The sequence below is a fragment of the Nomascus leucogenys genome, chromosome 24, assembly GCF_006542625.1.
Source record: "Nomascus leucogenys isolate Asia chromosome 24, Asia_NLE_v1, whole genome shotgun sequence".
Lineage (NCBI taxonomy): Eukaryota > Metazoa > Chordata > Mammalia > Primates > Hylobatidae > Nomascus > Nomascus leucogenys.
Genome location: NC_044404.1, coordinates 5044018 through 5062349, shown reverse-complemented (window position 1 = coordinate 5062349; position 18332 = coordinate 5044018).

Genomic DNA, 18332 nt, shown 5'->3' with positions numbered 1-18332 from the left:
TATGGAGCTATTGTAAAAGGGGTGGAATTCTTGATTTGATTCTCAGCTTTGTTGTTTTGGTGTATAGCAGTGCTCCTAATTTGTGTACATTGATTTTGTATCCTGAAACTTTACTGAATTCATTTGTCAGATCTAGGAGGTTTTTTTGACGAGTCTTTAGGGTTTTCTAGGTATATGAGTATATAATTGGTGAAAAGTTACAGTTTCACTTCCTCTTTACTGACTTGGATGTCCTTTATTTCTTTCTCTTGCCTGATTGTTCTGGCTAGAACTTGTGTACTATGTTGAATAGAAGTGTGAGAGTGGGCATCTTTGTCTTTTTCCAGTTCTCAGGGGAATACTTTCAACTTTTCCCTACTCAGTATAATATTGGCTGTGGCTTTATCATAGATGGTTTTTATTACCTCAGGGTATGTCCCTTTTATGCCAATTTTGCTAAGGGTTCTAATCATAAAGGGATGCTGAATTTTATCAAATGCTTTTCTTGTGTCTTTTGATGTAGTCATGTGGTTTTTGTTTTTTATGCTGTTTATGTGGTATATCACATTTATTGACTTGTGTATGTTAAGTCATCCCTGCATCCCTTGTATAAAACCCACTTGATAGTGATGGATTATCTTTTGATATGCTGTTGGACTCAGCTAGTATTTTGTTGAGGATTTTTGCATCTATGTTCATCAGGGATATTGGTCTGTAGTTTTCTTTTTTTGTTATGTCCTTTTCTGGTTTTGGTATTAGGGTAATACTGGCTTTGTAACATGATTTAGGGAGGATTCTCTATTTCTCTATCTTTCAAAATAGTGTCTGTAGGATTGGTACCCGTTATTCTTTGAATGTCTTATAGAATTCAGCTTTGAAACCATCTGGTTCTGGATATTTTTTGTTGGCAAATTTTTTTATTAACATGTCAATCTCACTGCTTGTTATTGGTCTGTTCAGAGTTTCTATTGCAGGGTTGAAGATTTTCTAGTTTGTTCACATAAAGGTCTTCATAGTAACCTTGAATTATATTTTGTATTTCTGAAGTATTGATTGTAATATCTCCTATTTCATTTTTAATTGAGCTTATTTGGATCTTTTATTGGTTAACCTTGCTAATGGTCTGTCAATTTTGTTTATCTTTTCAAAGAACCAGCTTTTTGTTTCATTTATCTTTTGTATGATTTTTTGTTGTTTCAACTTCATTTAATTCTGCTCTGATCTTTGTTATTTATTTTCTTCTGCTGGGTTTGGGTTTGGTTTGTTCTTGTTTCTCTAGTTCCTTGAGGTGTGACCTTAGATTGTCTATTTGTGCTGTTTCAGGCTTTTTGATGTAGACATTTAATGCTATGAACTTTCCTCTCAGCACCACTTTTGCTGTATCCCAGAGGTTTACTAGGTTGTATCACAATTGTTGTTCAGTTCAAAATTTTTTTTAATTTCTGTCTCAATTTCATTGTTGACCCAGTGTTCATTCAGGGGCAGATTATTTAATTTCCATAATTTTGCATTATTTTGAGGGTTTATCTGGAGTTGATTTTCAATTTTATTCCGCTGTTGTCTAAGAGAGTCGTTGATATAATTTTGATTCTCTTAAATGTATTGAGACTTGTTTTGTGGCCTGTCATATGGTCTATCTTGGAGAATGTTCCATGTGGTGATGAATAGAGTGTATATTCTGCAGTTGTTGGGTAGAATGTTCTGTAAATATCTGTTAAGTTCATTTGTTCTAAGTTACAGTTTAGGTCCGTTGTTTCTTTGCTGACTTTCTATCTTGATAACCTGTCTAGTGCTGACAGTGCAGTATTGAGGTTCCCCTATTATTGTGTTGCCAACTATCTCATTTCTTAGGTCTAGTAGTAATTGTTTTATAAATTTGGGAGCTCTAGCGTTAGGTGTACATATATTTAGGATTGTGATATTTTCCTGTTGGACTAGTCCTTTTATCATTATATGTCCCTTTTTGTCTTTTTAAACTGTTGTTGCTTTAAAGTCTGTTCTTCCTGATGTAAGAATAGCTACTCCTGCTTCCTTTCGGTGTCCATTTGCATGGAATAGCTTTTTCCATCCTTTTAACTTAAGTTTATGTGAATCTTTATGTGTTAGATGAGTCTCTTAATGCTGCAGAAACATGGTTGGTGAATTCTTCTTTTTTTTTTTTTTTTGAGATGGAATCTCGCTCTGTTGCCAAGCTGGAGTGCAGTGGTGCAATCTCAGTTCACTGCAACCTCTGCCTCCCAGGTTCAAGCAATTCTCCTGCCTCAGCCTCCCTGAGTAGCTGGAACTACAGGCACATGCCACCACACCCAGCTATTTTTGGTATTTTTAGTAGAGACGGGGTTTCACCATGTTGACCAGGATGGTCTGGATCTCTTGACTTCGTGATTGGCCCACCTCACCCTCCCAAAGTCGGCGAATTCTTATTCATTCTGCATCTTTTAAGTGGAGCATTTAGGCCACTTACATTCAACATTAGCATTGAGATGTGAGGTCCTATTTTATACATTGTGCTTGTTGTTGTCTTTATACCTCATTTTTTCTTTGTGTTATTGTTTTATAGGCCCTTGAGATTTATGCTTTAAGGAGGTTCTATTTTGGTGTATTTCAAGGTTTTGTTTCAAGATTTAGAACTCCGTTTAGCAGTTCTTGTAGTGCTGGCTTGGTAGTGGTAAATTCTCTAAGCATTTGTTTGTCTGATAAAGACTTTATCTTTCCTTCATTTATGAAGCTTAGTTTCTCTAGATACAAAATTTCTGGCTGATAATTGTTTTGTTTAAGGAGGCTAAAGATAGGACCCCACATTTATGTTCATTTAATTTTGGCAAGAGTATCAAGGCCATTTTATGGGTAAAGACTAATCTTTTCAGCAAATGGTACTAGAAAAATTGTATATTCGCATGCAAGAGAATAAAATTGGACCCCTACCTCATATCATATGCAAAATTAACTTGAACAGATCAAAGACAGAAATGTAAGAACTAAAGTTATGATTCTTCAGAGAGAAAACATAGCAATAAAGTTCATGCTTATGCTGTGGGTTAAGAAATTTTTGACCCAACCCCAAAAGCACTAGCAATAAAAGAAGAGATGGATAAATTGGGCTTCATCAAAATTAATAACTTTTGTGTTTCAAAAAATCCCATCAAGAAAGTTAAAAGACAACCTACAAAATAGGAGAAAATATTTGCAAATCCTACATCTAGATAAGGGATGTTTTTATACAGAACATATAAAGAATACTTACAATTCAACAATAAAAAGATAGGTACACCAATTTTAAAATGGGCAAAGCAGATAGACTTCTGATTTCCCATTGGCATGTAAGCAGTTTGGAAGTTACTACTCCATCCTAACAAGTGAAAACTTGACCAAACTGAAAAATCAACAACTCTTCTTAGATCCATCAGAGAAGTGAGCTCACAAGGCAAGCTACTATCCCCCAAATTGGAGAGAGACAGCAGGCCAACACAGAAAATCAGAACTTACTATAGCAGAAACCCCTGCAGGAACCGGTGCCAGGAAAGGAAACCCTAAACTGCAAAGGATGAATTGCTGGAGACTCAGTGTGGACGAGTCTGAGAATTACGCCTTGGGCAGCCTCCACACTATTGAGCATTTTACCTCCAGGAACTCTATTAGGTTCTCATAGCGAAGATTAAAAAAAATTTCTATTTTACTTTCTGAAGGAAGGAGGGGGAAAGTAACCAATCTGTAACATATCAGAGTTTTCTGTTTTTTTTTTTTTTTAACAACCCTCAAGAGAAATTGTTTTGTCATAGCCTAAGCTATGTAGGTTTCATCAAAACCTAATCAGCCTGGGGAAAGGGAAATACCCAACTCCAGCACTCCCCACCCCACCCCCCCATCCTCTTCCACCTAAGGGAAGAATGATATTATATAAAATGCTCAATTAGAAGCACTGATGAAGTTCACAGCCCAGGGCCACAGGCCCACCAAAAGGCTGAGACAGGCTCACAGGATTATAGAATCCTTACCCTCCTCTGACCTCACCATCTCATCACTAAAACCCACTTACCTCAGTGCCTTTTCCTCAGCATATCATGTCTGCCTTTCAGCAAAAAAAAATTGCAAGGCTTATTGAAAGACAGAAAAAACAGTTTAAAGACAGACAGCAGGCATCAGAACTAGACTCAATATAGCAGGAATATTGAAATTAAGAGACTGAAAATGTAAAACAACTATGAGAAACATGCTAAAGGCTCCACTGGAAAAAGTAGAAAACACGCATGTATTAGTCTGTTCTCATGCTGCTAATAAAGACATACCCAAGACCGGGTAGTTTATCAAGGATAGAGGTTTAATTGACTCAAAGTTCAGCATGACAGGGGAGGCCTCAGGAAACTACAATCATGGCGGAAGAGAAAGCAACACGTTTTTCACATGGTGGCAGCAAAGAAAAGTGCCAAGTAAAAGGGAGAAAAGCCCCTTATGAAACCACCAGATCTCATGAGAACACATTCACTGCTATTCTCTTTTATCACGAAAACAGTAGCATGGGGGTAGCTGCCCCCATAATTTAATTACCTCCCACCAGGTCCCTCCCACACACATTGCGATTATGGGAACTACAAGATAAGATTTGGGTGAGGACACAGCCAAACCATATTAAAGCAAAAACAGATGGATAATGTAAGCAGAGAGGTAACATTCTACAAGTAAAAAGCAAGAAGAAATGCTAACAATCAAAGACACTGTAACATAAATTAAGAAGTCTTTGATAAGCTCATTCATATCCTGGACATGGCTGAGGAAAGAATCCTCAGGTTGAGAATATGTCAATAGAAAGTTCCAAACCTGAAAACCAAAGATAAAAGACTGAAAAAAAAAAAAAAAAAAAACAACAGAAAACCAAGACCTGTGGGACAACTACAAAAGGTATAACATATATGTAATGGGAATCCCAGAGGAAAATAAAAAGAGAAATAAAGATTTGAAGCAACGATGACTGAGAATTTCCCCAAAATTAATGTCAGACACAAAACCACAAATCCTAGAAGCTTAGAGAACACCAAACAAGATAAATGCCCAAAAAAAGACACAAAGACATATCAAATTCAAACTTCAGAAAACCAGAGATGAAGAACGAATCTTGAAAAAAGCCAGAAGGGGAAATAAAAAACCTTAACTGTAGAAGAGCAAACACAAGAATTACATCTGACTTCTCAGAAACCATGCAAGCAAGAAAAGACTAGACTGAAATATTTTAAAGTATTGAGAGAAAAAATGACCAGGCTAGAATTCTGTATTCTGCCAAATTATCCTTCAAAAATGAAAGACAAATAAAGACATCCTCAGACAAACAAAAATTAAGGGAGTTTGTTGCTGCTAGACCTGCCTTATAAGACAGGGCAAAAAGAAGTTCTTTAGAGAGAAAGAAAATAATATAGATCAAAAACTCAGATCTATTTAAAGAAAGGAAGAGTATTATAGAGGAAGTAAGTGAAAGTAAAATAAAAACTTTTATTTTTCTTATTTTTAGTTGATCTCACAGATAGCATTTTGTTCAAAATAATAATAGCAACAATGTATTCAATGATTATAGCTTATGTATAAGTGAAATAAGCAACAGTAATAATATAAGAAATGAGAGGAAGGAATTAGGAATATTTTGTACTTGCACTACCCATGAAGTGGTATAGTGTTATTTGAAAGTGGACTGGGATTGCTTTTAAATATAAATTGCAAATTCTAGGGCAACTATTAAAAAAAGTTTTAAAAAGTATAATTAATATGCTAGGAGATTAAAATGATATTATGTAAAATGCTCAATTAAAATCATGAAAGGCAGGAAAAAAGTGAAAGACAAAAATAAAACAAAGAACAAGAGTGATACATAGAAAACAGTAACAAATATGGTAGATATTAATCCAATTGTATCAATAATCACTTTAAACATCAATGATCTAAATACAGCAATTAAAAGACAGAGGTTGTCAGAGTAGAGTTTTTAAAAACAACTATATATCGTCTACAAGAAACCCACTTTAAATATGAAGACACATATATATTAAAAGTAAAGGGATAGAAAAAATATACCATGCAAACAATAATCAAAAGAAAGCTGAAGGAGCTATATTAATTTCAGACTGAGTAGATTTCAGAGTAAGGAAAATTATCAAAAATAAAGAGGGGCATTGCATGATGATAAAAGAGTCAATTCTCCAAGAAGATATAACAATCTTTAACATGTATATGCCTAAAAATGGAAAGTTAAAATATTCAAGGCAAAAAACTGACAGAACTACAAGAAATAGATTAATCTATTGTTAGAGTTGGAGACTGAAACACTCTGCCATCAGAAGTGTACAAATCTAGCAGGCAGAAAATCAGTAAGGACACAACTGATCTCAACAGCACCATCAATCAACTGATGTAACTGACATCTACAGACTGCTTCATTCAACAGCAACAGAATACACTTTCTTCTCAAGCTCACATGGAAAACTTCCTAAGTCATTATCAGCATAACCCTAGTACCCAAACCAGAGAAAGTTATTGCAGGAAAAGAAGAAAACTACAGATCAATATATCTCGTGAACATATATATAAAAATCCTTAATAAAATATTAACAAATCAAATCCAACAATGTATAAAAATAATTATACACATGACCCAGTGGGACTTATCCCATGTATACAAAGCTGGTTTAACATTTGAAAATTGATTAATGTAATCCATCAAATAAGCAGGCTAAAGAAAAATCACATAATCATATCAATAGATGCAGAAAAAGCATTTGTCAAACTCCACCATCGTTTTATGATAAACTCTCAGCAAACTAGGAATAGAGGGGAAATTACTCAACTTGATAAAGAACATCTACAAAAACCTGAAGCTAACATGGTACTTAATGGTGAGAAAATAGAAGGCTTCCTGCTAAGATCAAGAAGGTAGGATGTGCCCACTCACCACTCCTTTTCAACATTATACTGCAATTTCTACCTAATGCAATAAGACAAGAAAAGGAAATAAAAGGTATACTGATTGGGAAGGAAGAAATAAAACTGTCATTGTTTGCAGGCAGAATGATTATCTACCTAGAAAATCTTTTCAAAAATCAACAAATAAGCAATTATAACAATGTTGTAGGACACAAGGCTAGTATACAAGAGTCAATCACTTTCCTATATGCCAGCAATAAATAAGTAGAATTTGAAATTAAAAACATAATACCATTTACATTAGCAATACACATGCACAAATAAAATACTGAAATATAAATCTAACAAAATATGTGTCATATCTACATGGGGAAAACTACAAAACTCTGATGAAAGAAATCAAAGAACTAAAATGGAAAGTTATTCCATGTTCATGAACAGGAAGACTCTATATTGTCAAGGTGTCATACCAATGACTATGTTCTATCATAGCCTAACCTATATAGGTTCTATCAGAACCTAATCAACCTGAGGGAAAGGAAATACCCAATACCCTATAGATAAAAACTTTATCTATAGATCCCAACTTTATCTCTAGATCAATGCAATCCCAATCAAAATGCCAGCAAGTTATTTTGTGGTTATCAAAAAAAATAATTCCAAAGTTTATACAGAGAGGCAAGAGACCCAGACTAGCCAACACAATATTGAAGGAAAAGAACAAAGTCAGAGGACTGACAGTATCCAACTTCAAGACATACTATTAATACAAAGCTACAGCCATTGCTATGGTCATTAAGACAGTACAGTATTGAGGCCGGGCGTGGTGGCTCACGCTTGTAATCCCAGCACTTTGGGAGGCCGAGGCGGGCGGATCACGAGGTCAGGAGATCGAGACCACGGTGAAACCCCGTCTCTACTAAAAATACAAAAAATTAGCCGGGCGTGGTGGCGGGCGCCTGTAGTCCCAGCTACTTGGAGAGGCTGAGGCAGGAGAATGGCGTGAACCCAGGAGGCGGAGCTTGCAGTGAGCCAAGATCATGCCACTGCACTCCAGCCTGGGCGACAGAGCGAGACTCCGTCTCAAGAAAAAAAAAAAAAAAAAGACAGTACAGTATTGAAAGAACAAGCAAACAAATCAAGCAAACAGATCAATGGAACAGAGTGGAAAGCCCAGAAATGAATCCATATAAATATAGTCAATTGATCTTTGACAAATGAGCAAATGCAATACAACAGAGCAAAGATAGTCTTTTCATCAAACGTTGCAACTGGACATCCACATGCAAAGAAAAAAATGAATCTAGACACTGGCCTTATACCCTTCACAAAAAATTAACTCAAAATGGATCATAGATGTAAATGTGAAATTCAAATCTATTAAACTTCTAGAAGGTAACATAGGAAAGAATCTAGATGACTTTGCCTCCAATGATTACTATTTTGACAAAACACTAAAAGCAAGATTCATGAAAGAAATAATTGATAAGCTGGACTTGATTAAAATTTAAAACTTCTCTGCAAAAGAGACTGCCAAGTCAATGAGAAGACAAACCATAGACTGGGAGAAAATATTTGCAGAAGGCCTGTCTGATAAAGGAGTATTATTCAAAATATACAAAGAGCTCTTAAAACTCAACAACAATAAAAAAAACCAACCTGATTTTAAAAATGAACAAAATATCTGAATGGACCCCTCATCAAAGAAGATATGCAGATAACAAATAAGTATATGAAGAGATGTTCAGCATCATATGTCGTTTGGGAATTGCAAATTAAAACAATAAGATACAACCACATGCCTACTAGAATGACCAAAATCCAGAAGACTGGCAATACAAAATGCTGGCAAAGATGTGAGGCCACAGGAAATTTTGTTTGTTGCTGGTGGCAATGCAAAATGGTACAGCCTCTTTGGAGGACAGTTTGGTACTTTCTTTCAAAATGAAACATATTCCTACCATATGATTCAGCAATTGTTCTTTTTGATATTTATCTAAAGTCATTGAAAACCTATGTCCACACAAAAACCTACACACATATGCTTATAGCAGCTTTCTTCATGATTGCCAAAATGTGGAAGCAACGAAAATGTCCTTCAGCATCAGGGCAGGGGTCTCCGACCCCTCGGGGCCATGGGCCAGTACCAGTCCATGGCCTCTTTGGAACCAGGCTGCACAGCAGGAGGTGAGCTGTGGGCAAGTGAGCAATGCTTCATCCACATTTACAGATGCTCCCCATCACTCACATCACCTCCTGAGCTCCTACACCTGTCAGATGAGCAGCAGCATTAGATTCTCATAAGAGCGTGAACCCTATTGTGAACTGCACATGCAAGGGATCTAGGTTTTGCATTCCTTATGAGAATCTAATGCCTGATGATCTGTTACTATCTGCCATCACCCCCAGATGGGACCGTCTGGTTGCAGGAAAACAAGCTCAGGGCTCTCACTGATTCTACATTATGGTGAGTGGTATCATGATTTCATTATATATTACAATCTAAAAATAATAAAGTGCACAATAAATGTAACACACTGGAATTATCCCAAAACCATACCCCACCCCCACCCACCCCAGTCCTTGGAAAAATTGTCTTCTAAGAAACTTGTCCCTGGTGCCAAAAATGTTGGGGATCGCTGGGTTAGGGGAAAGGAAGAGATAAATAGGCAGAACACAGAGAATTTTCAGGGCAGTGAATCTTTTCCATGTGATACTATAATAGTGGCACGCATCATTGTATATTTGCTCAAAACCATAGAATGTATAATATCAAGAGTGAACCCTATGTCTTCTTTGGAGAAATGTCTATTCAGGAATTGATAAAGAAATTGTAGTGGCTGGGCACAGTGGCTCACGCCTGTAATCCCAGCACTTTGGGGAGGCCCAGGCGTGTGGATCACCTGAGGTCAGCAGTTCGAGACCAGCCTGGCCAACATGGCAAAACCCTGTCTCTACTAAAAATGCAAAAATTAGCCTGGCATGGTGGTGGGTGCCTGTAATCCCAGCTACTCAGGAGGCTGAGGCAGAAGAATCACTTGAATCTGGGAGGCGGAGGTTGCAGTGAGCTGAGATCATACCATTGAACTCCAGCTGGGTAATGAGAGTGAAACTCTGTCTCAAAAAAAAAAGAAAGAAAGAAAGAAATTGTGATACAGCAGATTCTCACCAATAAGTGGGAGCTAAACAATGGGTAACATAGACGTAAAGACGGAAATAATTGAAACTGGGAACTCCAAAGGTTGGGGGGAACATGAGGGTTGAAATATTACCTATCGGGTACCATGTTCACGATTTGAGTAATGGGTACAATAGAAATCCAAGACCCCCACCCACACCCCAGCATGAAATATATTCATGAAATAAACATGCACATGTACCCCCTGAATCTAAAATAAATTTTAATTATAAAAAATAAATGGTGGTGTATGTATACAAGGAAATATTATTTTAAAAAGAAGATACTACTGTTTGCAACAACATGGAAGACATTACGCTAAGTGAGATAAGCCAGACACAGAAAGAAACACACTCTTTTATCTCACTTATATATAGAATCTTTAAGAACATCAAAAAAATAGAAACCATGTAGAATGGTGGTTATGGGGGACAGGGAAAGGAAGGAGATCCAAGGGTACAAATTTGCAGTTAGAATAAATAAGTGTAGGAGATGTACAGTGGGAGGGCTATAGTGATGTGGTTTGGCTGTGTCCCCACCAAATCTCCTCTTGAATTGTAGCTCCCATAATTCCCATGTGTTGAGGAAGGGTCTCAGTGGGAGATAATTGAATCATGGGCGTGGTTTCTCCACCCTGTTCTCATGGTAGTGAATAAGTCTCATGAGATCTGATGGTTTTCTAAAGAGGAATTCCCCTGCACACACTCTCTTGCCTGCCACCATGTAAGAAGTCCCTTTGCTCTTCCTTTGTCTTCTGCCATGATTGTGAGGCCTCCCCAGCCATGTGGAACTGGGAGTCCATTAAACCTCTTTTTTTTTTTTTAAATAAATTACCCAGTCTCAGGTATGTCTTTATTAGCAGTGTGAGAACAACTAATACATAGAGTTAGTAATAATATACTGAAAAGTTGCTAAGAGAGTAGATTTTAGGTGCCCTCACCACACCAAAAAAGAGGTAACGGTCAGACCTCTGAGCCCAAGCCAAGCCATCACATCCAGGCATTCTTTTACATATCGGTTCCTCCCTAGTCTCTGGGCCCAATGCAACTCGTCCCAACTCTTCCTTCTTTCCCTCCCGCCTGTCCCTTCAGTCCCAACCCCAAGCATCGCTGAGTCTTTCTAATCTTCATTTTCTACAGACCCATCTGACATCTCCCCTCCTCCCCAGGCTGCTCCTCGCCAGGCCAAGCTAGGTCCCAATTCTTCCTCGGCCTCTGGTCCTCCACCCCATGATCTTTTTATCACCTCCTCTCCTCACACCCCGTCCTGCTTACAGTTTCGTTCCGCGACTAGCCCTCCCCCACCTGTCCAGCAATTTCCTCTTAAAAAGGTGGCTGGAGCTAAAGGCACAGTCAAAGTTAATGCTCTTTTTTCTTTATCTGACCTCTCCCAAATCAGTTAGCATTTAGGCTCTTTCATCAAATATGAAAAACCCAGCCCAGTTCATGGCTCATTGGGCAGCAACCCTGAGACGCTTTACAGCCCTAGACCCTAAAAGGTCAAAAGGCCATCTTATTCTCAATATACAATTTATTACCCAATCCGCTCCTGACATTAAATAAAACTCCAAAAATTAAATTCCAGCCCTCAAACCCCACAACAGGACTTAATTAACCTTGCCTTCAAGATGTACAATAATACAGTAGAGGCAGCCAAGTAGCAACATATTTCTGAGTTGCAATTCCTTGCCTCCACTGTAAGACAAACCCCAGCCACGTCTCCAGCACACAAGAACTTCCAAACGCCTGAACCACAGTGGCCAGGCATTCCTCCAGGCCTGCCTCCCCCAGGAGCTTGCTACAAGTGCCAGAAATCTAGCCACTGGGCCAAGGAATGCCCACAGCCCAGGATTCCTCCTTAACCGTGTCCCATCTGTGCAGGACCCCACTGAAAATTGGACTGTTCAACTCACCTGGCAGCCACTTCCAGAGCCCCTGGAACTCTGGCCCAAGGCTGTCTGATTCCTTCCCAGATCTTCTTGGCTGAGCAGCTGAAGACTGACACTGCCCAATCGTCTCGGAAGCCTACAAGACCATCACAGACGCTCTGGGTAACTCTCACAGTGGAAAGTAAGTCCTTCCCCTTCTTAATCAATACGGAGGCTACCCACTCCACATTACCTTCTTTTCAAGGGCCTGTTTCCCTTGCCTCCATAACTGTTGTGGGTATTGACAGCCAGGTTCTAAACCTCTTAAAACTCCCCAACTATGGTGCCAACTTAGACAATACTCTTTTAAGCACTCCTTTTAGTTATCCCCACCTGCCCAGTTCCCTTATTGGGCTGAGATATTTTAACTAAATTATCTGCTTACCTGACTATTCCTGGGCTATAGCCTCATTGCCACCTTTTCCCCCAGTTCAAGCCTCCTTCACATCCTCCCCTTATATCTCCCACCTTAACCCACAAGCATAAGATACCTCTACTCCCTCCTTAGCGACCGATAATACACCCCTTACCATCTCATTAAAACCTAATCACCCTTACCCCACTCAATGCCAATATCCCATCCTGCAGCACCCTTTAAAAAGATCAAAGCCTGTTATCACTTGCCTGCTACAGCATGGCCTTTTAAAGCCTCTAAACTCCCCTTACATTTCCCCCATTTCACCGGTCCTAAAACCAGACAAGGCTTACAGGTTAGTTCAAGATCTGCGCCTTATCAACCAAATTGTTTTACCTACCCACCCTGTGGTGCCAAACCCATATACTCTCCTATCCTCAATACCCCCCTCCACAACCCATTATTCTGTTCTGGATCTCAAACATGCTTTCTTTACTATTCCTTTGCACCCTTCATCCCAGCCTCTCTTCGCTTTCACTTGGACTGACCCTGACACCCATCAGCCTTAGCAAATTACCTGGGCTGTACTGCCGCAAGGCTTCACGGACAGCCCCCATTACTTCAGTCAAGCCCAAATTTCTTCCTCATCTGTTACCTATCTCAGCGTAATTCTCATAAAAATACACGTGCTCTCCCTGCCAGTCATGTCCAGCTGATCTCTCAAACCCCAACACCTTCTACAAAACAACTCCTTTCCTTCCTAGGCATGGTTAGATACTTTTGACTTTAGATACCTGGTTTTGCCATCCTAACAAAACCATTATATAAACTCACAAAAGGAAACCTAGCTGACCCCATAGATCCTAAATCTTTTCCCCCCTCTTCTTTCCATTCCTTGAAGACAGCTTTAGAGACTCCTCCCACCCTAGCTCTCCCTGACTCATCCCAGCCCTTTTCATTACACACAGCTGAAGTGCAGGGCTGTGTAGTCAGAATTCTTACACAAGGACCAGGATCACATCCAGTAGCCTTTTTGTCCAAACAACTTGACCTTACTGTTTTAGGCTGGCCATCATGTCTCCGTGCAGTGGCTGCTGCCACCCTAATACTTTTAGAGGCCCTCAAAATCTCAAACTATGCTCAACTCACTCTCTACAGCTCTCATAATTTCCAAAATCTATTTTCTTCCTCACACCTGATGCATATACTTTCTGCTTCCCGGCTCCTTCAGCTGTACTCACTCTTTGTTGAGTCTCCCACAATTACCATTGTTCCTGGCATGGACTTCAATCTGGCCTCCCACATTATTCCGGATACCACACCTGACCCTCATGACTATCTCTCTGATCCACCTGACATTCACCCAATTTCCCCATATTTCCTTCTTTCCTGTTCCTCACCCTGATCACATTTAGTTTATTGATGGCAGTTCCACCAGGCCTAATCACCACTCACCAGCAAAGGCAGGCTATGCTATAGTATCTTCCACATCTATCATTGAGGCTACCGCTCTGCCCCCCTCCACTATCTCTCAGCAAGCCGAACTAGTTGCCTTAACTCAAGCCTCACTCTTGCAAAAAGACTACGCATCAATATTTATACTGACTCTAAAAATGCCTTTCATATTTTGCACCACCATGCTGTTATATGGGCTGAAAGAGGTTTCCTCTCTATGCAAAGGTCCTCCATCATTAATGCCTCTTTAATAAAAACTCTGCTCAAGGCTGCTTTACTTCCAAAGGAAGCTGGAGTCATTCCCTACAAAGGCCATCAAAAGGCGTCAGATCCCATTGCTCTAAGCAACGCTTATGCTGATAAGGTGGTTAGACAAGCAGCTAGCTTTCCAACTTCTGTCCCTCATGGCCAGTTTTTCTCCTTCACATCGGTCACTCCCACCTACTCCCCCACTGAAACTTCCACTTATCAATCTCTCCCTACACAAGGCAAATAGTTCTTAGATGAAGGAAAATATCTCCTTCCAGCCTCACAGGCCCATTCTATTCTGTCGTCATTTCATAACCTCTTCCATGTAGGTTACAAGCCACTAGCCTATCTCTTAGAATCTCTCATTTCCTTTCCATCCTAAAAATCTATCCTCAAAGAAATCACCTCTCAGTGTTCCATCTGCTATTCTACTGCCCCTCCTTTTCCTACACATCAAGCTCGAGGATTTGTCCCTGCCCAGGACTGGCAAATTGACTTTACTCACATGCCCCGAGTCAGAAAACTAAAATATCTCTTAGTCTAGGTAGACACTTTCACAGGGTCTGAGAAGGCCACTGCTGTCATTTCTTCCCTTCTGTCAGACATAATTCCTCGGTTTGGACCTCCCACCTCTATACAATCTGATAATGGACTAGCCTTTACTAGTCAAATCACCCAGTTTCTCAGGCTCTTGGTATTCAATGGAACCTTCATATCCATTACCATCCTCAATCTTCAGGAAAGGTAGAACGAACTAATAGTCTTTTAAAGACACACCTCACCAAGCTCAGCCCCCAACTTAAAAAGGATTGGACAGTACTTTTACCTCTTGCCCTTCTCAGAATTAGAGCCTGTCCTCGAGATGCTACAAGTTACAGTCCATTTAAACTTTTATATGGACGCACTTTCTTGCTTGGCCCCAACCTCATCCCAGACACCAGCCCTCTAGGTGACTATCTTCCAGTCCTCCAACAGGCTAGACAGGAAATTCGCCAGGCTGCTAATCTTCTCTTGCCTACTCCAGATCCCCAGCCATATGAAGACACCCTAGCTGGACGATCAGTTCTTGTTAAGAATCTGACACCTCAAACTCTATAACCTCAATGGACCAGACCCTACTTACTCATCTATAGTACCCCGACTGCTGTCCACCTGCAGGATCCTCCCCACTAGGTTCACCATTCCAGAATAAAGTTGTGTCCTTCAGACACCCAGCCTAATCCCTCCTCTTCCTCCTGGAAGTCGCAGGTACTCTCCCCTACTTCCCTTAAACTCACTCGTGTTTCTGAGGAACAGTAATAACCCTTATGAGCCTAATACATCCCTTCATCCTATTAGGTCTGTTCGTCCTTACCCGACTTTTTGCAACAGGGCTTTACAAAGTCACCCCCACCACTTAGGCTGAGCCCCAAGAAACTAGTCATCCCTACTCTCTTCTGTCTGGTCATACTCCTATTCTCTGTTCTCAGCTACTTATAAATGCCCTACTCTTGTTTACACTGCCAGTTTATACTGTTTCTTCAAGCCGTCACAGCTGATATCTCTCAGTGCTATCCCGAAACTGCCACTCTTAACTCCCTCTTAGAGTGGATAGATGATCTTTGCTGGCAGGGCACCCTCCAGTACTTCCACCCTGATGAAGTTCTATTCTTTACTTTTATACTCACTCTTATTCTCATTCCCACTCTTATGCCACCCTCTACCTCTCCCCAGCTATCTCCACCACACTATCAACCTTACCCATTCTCTCCTAGCTGCTTCTAATCCCTCCTTAGCGAACAACTGCTGGCTTTGCATTTCCCTTTCTTCCAGCGCCTACACAGCTGTCCCCGCCTTACATGCAGACTAGGCAACATCTCCTGTCTCCTTACACCTCTGAACTTCCTTTAATAGCCCTCACCTTTACCCTCCTGAAGAACTCATTTACTTTCTAAACAGGTGCAGCAAGACTTCCCCAGACATTTCACATCAGCAAGCAGCCGCCCTCCCTTGCACTTATTTAAAAAACCTTTCTCCTTATATTAACTCTACTCCCCCCATATTTAGACCTCTCACAACACAAACTACTATTCCTGTGGCCGCTCCTTTATGTTTCTCTCAGCAAAGACCCACTAGAATTCCCCTAGGTAATCTTTCACCTTCTCGATGTTCCTTTACTCTTCATCTCCAAAGCCGAACTACACACATCACTGAAACAATTGGAGCCTTCCAGCTCCATATTACAGAGAAGACCTCTATCAATACTGACAAACTCAAACACGTTAGCAGTAATTATTGCTCAGGAAGACAACCTGTATTTCACTCCATCCTTGGCTACCTTCCCCTTGCTCATCAGACTCTCCTCCCAGGCCCTCTTCTTGTTTACTTATACCCAGCCCCGAAAATAACAGTGAAAAGTTGCTCATAAATACTCAATGTTTTCTCATACACCATGAAAATTGAAACTCCCCCTCTACACAGTTACTGCATCAGTCCCCATTTCAATCTCTGACAGCTGCCGCCCTAGCTAGATCCCTAGGAGTCTGGGTACAAGACACCCCTTTCAGCACTCCTTCTCACCTTTTTACTTTGCATCTCCAGTTGTGCCTCGCACAAGTTCTCTTCTTCCTCTGTGGATCCTCTACCTACCTAGGTCTACCTGCTAATTGGACAGGCACATGCACACTAGTTTTCCTTACCCCCAAAATTAAATTTACAAATAGGACCGAAGAACTCCCTGTTCCCCTCATGACACCGATACGACAAAAAAAAGTTATTTCACTAATTCCCTTGCTGGTCGGTTTAGGACTTTCTGCCTCCACTATTGCTCTCCGTACTGGAATAGCAGGCATTTCAACCTCTGTCATGACCTTCCATAGCCTGTCTAATGACTTCTCTGCTAGCATCACAGACATATCATAAACTTTATCAGTCCTCCAGGCCCAAGTTGACTCTTTAGGTGCAGTTGTCCTCCAAAACCACTGAGGCCTTGACTTACTCACTGCTGAAAAAGGAGGACGCTGTATATTCTTAAATGAAGAGTGGTGTTTTTACCTAAATCAATCTGGCCTGGTGTATGACAACATAAAAAAACTCAAAGATAGAGCCCCAAAACTTGCCAACCAAGCAAGTAATTATGCTGAACCCCCTTAGGCACTCTCTAATTGGATGTCCTAGGTCCTCCCAATTCTTAGTCCTTTAATACCCATTTTCTCCTTCTTTTATTCAGACCTTGTATCTTCCGTTTAGTTTCTCAATTCATCCAAAACCGTATCCAGGCTGTCACCAATCATTCTATACGACAAATGTTTCTTCTAGCAACCCCACAATATCACCACTTACCACAAGATCTTCCTTCAGCTTAATCTCTCCCACTCTAGGTTCCCACGCTGCCCCTAAGCCCGCTTGAAGCAGCCCTGAGAAACATCGCCCATTCTCTCTCTCCATACCACCCCCCAAAAATTTTCACCACCCCAACACTTCAGCACTATTTTGTTTTATTTTTCTTATTAATATAAGAAGGCAGTAACTATGGAAGGTGATGGATAAGTTCACTTGTTTGTAGTAATCATTTCACTATGTATAGCAAAATAATGTGTTTTATACCATAAATACATACAATGAGAATAAATTTTTTAAAAGATAAATGTTTAAAAAAGAAGAATGGACTCTACTGCGGGTTCACTGATTGTAACAGGTGCACCCCTGGTGGGGGATGTTCACAGTGGGGGAGGCTGTGCCATGTGGGGGCAGGGGGTGGATAAGAACTATCTGTCCCTTCCACTTAATTTTGCTGTGAACCACAAACTGCTCTAAAAAATAAAGCATATTCTTTCTAATGGGCAAAGGATTGAACACGCATTTCTCCAAAGATACACAAATGGCCAATAAGCTCATGACAAGATACTGCACACCATTAGTCATCAGGGAAATGCAAATCAAAACCACACTTCACACCCACACTCAGGAGCCTCACAAAGGTGTGTGGGCTCAGGTGACACAGTCTCCAAATTCCAATTCCTTGGCTGGTCCAGCGAGAGAGAGTGGGGTGCGGGGGGCAGGGATGAAGGCAATGTTGGCCTCTGCGGTCGGTGCTGCTGGTGCCCATCCTCCCTGGGCCCTAGAGAATTCGTGGAATGATCCGTGCATGGGCCCCCATGTTCCTGAGGACGGGGAACTGATGTTCCAGGACACAGAACCCAACATAATGGATGCAGCTCAGTACAGATTCAGGAGCCTGTTTTGTTTCTGCTGTTAGCTATCTGTGACTTGGCCAGTCCTGTTCCTCCCTGGGCTGGGGCTGATGA